A 5,613-nucleotide genomic window follows, 5' to 3' on the forward strand; every position below is an offset into this window, starting at 1 on the left:
ATTATTTTATTGTTTATATGATGATTGTTATTACTTACCCTGAGCCTTCAGGGAAAAGTGGGATAGAAATGAAATTTTACTTACTTACATCAAGCTTAGCAAATGACTCACAAACGGCAGGGAAAATGGTACAACTCTACAGGGTTGGTTTTCTTATGTCAATGGCCCAGAGCCATAAAAGATAGACAGATAGACAGATAGACAGATAGACAGACAGATATAATAAACTTAAGGGGACCTTAAATTCTACTCTGTTACCTACTTCCCATCTTCTTCCATACATTTCTATCTGGCTTAGCAAGGCCCTATAGGTTCTGGCAAATGTTCTGAACAGAGAGTTGGGGATTGTAGATGGGTTGTTTGGCTTCTTTCTTCACAACTAGGGTTTGGCACTTAGGCACCCGAAGTGGCCAGTCTCTCCTGATACAGCCTGCACCGCACCGTGGGGGGGGGATGCACAGGCATCAGCCTGCCGGTGGGCGCACACACACAGGCACGGAACTCCTGCCTGCGTGTGTGTACCTACCAGCGAGCTGATGCCCGTGCCTCCCCTTCTCCCCCCACGGCATGGTGCTGGCTGCACTGGGAGAGATTGGCCAATTCGGGCACTGAAGCTCCCAACCCTATTTACAACAACTACATGCATACCAAGTTGAGCCCTCTCTTGTCACTGAAGAAATTTGCATTGTTATGTAAGCACACAAAGTACATTTCAATTCCTTAAAAAAAAAAAAAAAAGCTTAAAACTTCTCTAAAAGTGGAACTTTTCCAGAGTATAAATTACCCAGCAAATTAATTTAAGAACCATGGGAGGACTTGACCAATTGTCACAACTGTACAGATTGTATGTCACGTACTGTATATGCTTTGATTCTGGGGGCTGGAAATGACAGCAAGGGATGCTTGACCTAACTGATCTTTATTTGTCTTTCCCTGACTCCAAAGCTGCATCATTAAAATGACAGGACAAGCAGGATATGATAGCATACTAATTTGCTAGTCCAAACACAATGTGTTACACACGGTGCTGCATTAATAACGCAGACACACAAGCGGCAACAATGATTTTTGCTAATGGCTCGTCAAGTCCAAGATAATTGGAACAATGCCGGCTTAAAGATATGGAAAGAAAAGCAATGAATAAACATCCTAAAAATGAGAAGCATGCGGTGATAGTAATTTTTCATAATGACAGGTAACCAGGATAAAAGAAAATAAAGGGTAAGGTAGTGTCCATATGCTAACTTCAATTTCATTAAGAAAAATGTGGTATCCATATATTAAAGTCAATTTCATTAAGGAAAATGAGGACAGACATAAGGCTTTGTGCGTTTTGCTGTTTGAACATACATTTGTAGATATAGAACAATTTGCTTTAAAAGCAGATTCAAACCAATTATACTATATTTAGGAAGTCCCAATACTTCACCCAATATTGAACCCTCCAGACTGGATCTTACACTTCATCATGATAAAGTACTTTCCTGCCAACTAACAAAGTTATTTTGTGGTATTTTAATGCCATTTGTGGGTCATGTACCCAAGTGACACAATAATATTAAAATTGCATTAGATTAACAAGAAATTTCATCATAAAGAATCATCTACAAAAAGCAAACGTAGTTGCAAAATTATGATAGCACCCTAGTATGTTCACAACCTGGGCTGTATCTGGGTCTTAACGTAAGTTTTGCAGGGCCTGCAAGTTGGAGTTGTTCTGCCAGGCTTACAGTTGAGGCCAATTTAGGAGCTATATCATGACAACTTCCTGGGCCTCCCTCATCTTTCCCATCCTTCCCCCTCGCTCCAACTCTTCTCACCTCCTTACTGCATATCAATAATGGCAGAAATTATACAGCAGCAGTACTGACGTCTATTTTAAGTGTATTTTTTAAAAATTAAATTAACGTATTGATTTTATTCTGTAATGAGGCAGCAAGTCTAAGAGGGGTGGTAAACAAATTAATTAATTAAATAACAGCTGTGAGGTATAACATCTTATTTTTTTTCTTATTCCCTTTCTTATTCATTAGTTGCATTCTGGTTTCCAGTATATCAGTGATTGCTCCACTCTGTACTGTCAGTAAAACAGGATCTGTTTGTTCGTGCAATGATCTTTCTTCAGAACTGATTAGCACCTGTTCTGCTGATGGATCTTCTTGCCAGATTTAATAGCCTTGCTAATTCCTCCAAGGTAACACATCTCTTTGAACACATTGATTTAGATTGACACTATAATGACTTTAATCAGCTGATAATTTAATAATGCACTAGACATGTCTGTGTCCTGGATGACTGTGTTTGTCAATCGGTCATGTCATTTAGCAGCAGAGTTAACTGGAAGAAGTCTGTAATTCTAAAGGAGCCTTAGACATCAGGCAGAGAGGCATAATCCTTAACGTATCAGATTTTGCTTATCAGCTTCTGTTTCAGCACTGCTGAGCTGCTCGCATCAGTAAATTATCCATCTCTGGAAACAGAAGGAAAGTTTGTGATATTCTCAATCTACTTTTCAGTTAAAGTTTCAGTTGACATCCCTATGCTCAAATGCCAGTAAAGACTTTTTCAAGATAGAATGGAACCAATTGTTTCTGTTTCACAAAATCTGGTTGAAAATAAAACCATATCCATTCGATTTCATACCATTGAGTTATGGAAGTACACATACATTGATTTTTTTTTGTTCTGTTCAGTTTTGTGTATTGTCAATAAGTTTATTTCATCCTGCCTTTTTTTGGCAAATCTTCCTGATTTCATTGGTTTAATTTGTAGTTGACATTTGTTTCTGTTAACACCTGTTTTTGTGTCTGCTACTACACTATAATGGGCGGGGAGATCACCTGCTTTTCATGTAACACATTATAATTTGATCCTCATTTCAGGAATGATGTGTGGTTTGCCCCTTTGTCTGCTACTATTACCCTATTCTTCTTATTGTTTATACCGCTGAGTAAGTTGAGTTGCTGCCTTGCTCCAAATATAGCACATCTCTTCTCCTACAATCAAAACATATCTTCAGATCAAATGCACAGTAAATAGAATGACTCTAATCCTTAATTGAGCAGAACTTCAGGAATCTGTATCCTTAGTTTTAAAGAAGCTTACATTGTTTCAAACACTTCCTTTCATAATACATTTAACTACCAAAATTACAGTATTTGCTGGCGTATAAGACTACTTTTCCCCCCTGAAAAACATGCCTCCATGTGGGGGGTCGTCTTATACGCCGGGTGCACTTCAGTTGGGATAGACAGAGCTGCCCATAGTGGCCCATAGTACTGTATTTTGAGTGGAAATGTTGGGGGGTCATCTTATACACCCAGTCGTCTTATACGCCGGCAAATACGGTAATTGCTTTTGCTACCATATTTTTTTCAGAGATGATAGTAGTAGTTCCCTTAGGGGTGACCTCTTATCACATCCCTGAGAAACAGGAGCATGTCCAGAGGAGGGCTACAAAGATGGTGAAGGGTTTGGGGACCAAGTCGTATGAGGAAAGGTTGAGGGAGTTAGGTCTGTTCAGCCTGGAGAGAAGACGACTAAGAGGTGATATGATAACCATCTTCAAATACTTGAAGGGCTGCCATAGAGAAGATGGAGCAGAGTTGTTTTCTGTTGCCCCAGAGGGCTGGACCAGAACCAATGGGTTACAATTAATTCAAAATAATTTTTGGCTAAATATCCGGAAGAAGTTCCTGACAATTAAAGTGGTTCTTCAGTGGAACAGGCTTCCTCAGAAGGCGGTGAGCTTCTTTGGAAGCTTTTAAGCAGAGACAGAAATGCTGATTTTATTAACTTAGGCAGATTGTGAATAGGTGGGCAGGAAGGGATATGCCAGTGTTTGTTTCTTGTGGCCACTCCTTGCATGCCTAGGCAATTGCTGGTTGCCACTGTGGGATGGTAGATGAATTTCCTCCAGGCCAGGCCAGATTCTAGAGAATCTGGGGCATGAAACTGGGGTCACTGGGGGTCACTGTGGATAGGCAGGTAGTTGTGAGTTCCTGCATTGTGCAGGGGGTTGGACTAGATGACTCTGTAGGCCCTTTCCAACTTATGATTCTGTGATCAAATCTTGAGGAGTGTTCCACTCAGTGGAGTCCACTGTCTTGTGGTTGAAACCTTGAGGAATCCCAGCAGGAGAAAACAAGCCCTCTTCTTACTGGTATCCAATAAGACAGAATTAAATTGATTACTTCCCCCCCCCTTTCTCTAGTAGGGTTTTCTGTCTTCCTTTTATTTAGATTTGAATACTTTTCCAGACATTTGGGTCACATTTATAGCTACCTTTTCTGGGCCTGTCTCCTTGCCAGAGATTGTTAGATACTTTATTTATCATCTCATATATGGATACCAGCCTCCAGGTGGGACCTGGGGATCTCCTGGAATTCCATCTCATCTCCAGACTACAGAGATCAGTCCCCTGGAGAAAATGGATGCTTTGGAGCATGCATGCTATTGCATCGCACCTCCTGAAGTTCCTGTTCTCCTCAGACTCTACACTCAAATCTCTAGGAGTTTCCCCAACCTGGATCTTACCCACCATATCCTGCCAGTGGCCAGAGGGAACCTGGTTACCATAATATTCTACCCCCTCCATCCTCCTACTTGCCTTTCAACTATCTCTCCCTTCATGACTTCCCTTATATCTGGCCATTTTCTTCTGCCTCTCTTTCTTTTTGCCTCCCCACACATCAGTCAGCTTTATACCTTCTGACTATCTGGGCTTCTGTAGCTGAACCATCCTCCTCCTGGCATGGGTCTGGCCAATAGTACATATAAGCACACATGAGATTGATTTTGCCCCCCCCCTTCTGTTTTCAGTACAGTGAATACAAGGTGTCAGCAACTGGTGAGAACAGCCCTCCCTTTAATGACCATTTCAAGCTCAAGTCTAATTCACAGGCCTCCCACAGCCTGGCTAATTAACTTACTGTGCACAGCTGTAAAGGTTGAGAAGGGGAAGGTCACTTACCTTCCAGAGAGTTCTCTTGGGACCTTGACTGTATGTAGGAAGTCAACCAATCTGTGACCAAAGTTTCCTTTTAATGTAGACTATCTTGCCAGCCCTTATCCCTTTACCTTTCCTTTTTCCATCGGTACCTATAGTTAACCTCACAGCATTTTTCTTGTTGTATCTGCTTTGAATTGTGCTGCTTGACTTTGAATTGTAGTTCTTAATGCTTGAAGAACTTAACATACATGCTGTAAGAATCTTTAGAAAGTGTATCTAGGAAGTTACCTGACAGAGGAAACACCTTGATCATGAAGGAGGTTTTCCCAGGGTGAGGCTCATCCATTGCACTCTCGGTTTGCTGACCCCTACAATTTCCCCAAACATAGGAAACTTGACTGCTTTGCTGTTTTCATGTACTTTGTATCCTCACTGGAATTGTATCATTTTAAATCTTTCTCTTCATTTTCTTAACAATAAAGCTTATTAAGCTTTGTGGTGCTTGATTGTTCCTAACTGAGGATAATTTCAGTTACATTACCAAAGAAGGGTCTTGTTCGAGGATCTCAGGTTTGAGACAGGGGAACAACTCTCTCAGAACAGACTAGATACCCTGTTAAAACACCATTAAAACATGCAGGACATTCACTCAAAATCAAGTC

At 40.9% G+C, this 5,613-nt stretch overlaps 1 pseudogene; it reads left to right on the forward strand.

The window, feature by feature from the left end:
* The first annotated feature begins 5,231 nt into the window (after positions 1–5,231).
* Positions 5,232–5,358, forward strand: LOC143831017 (U1 spliceosomal RNA; annotated as a pseudogene).
* Positions 5,359–5,613: the final 255 nt, after the last annotated feature.

This window comes from Paroedura picta, chromosome 2 (genome assembly GCF_049243985.1).
Source record: "Paroedura picta isolate Pp20150507F chromosome 2, Ppicta_v3.0, whole genome shotgun sequence".
Classification (NCBI taxonomy): Eukaryota; Metazoa; Chordata; class Lepidosauria; order Squamata; family Gekkonidae; genus Paroedura; species Paroedura picta.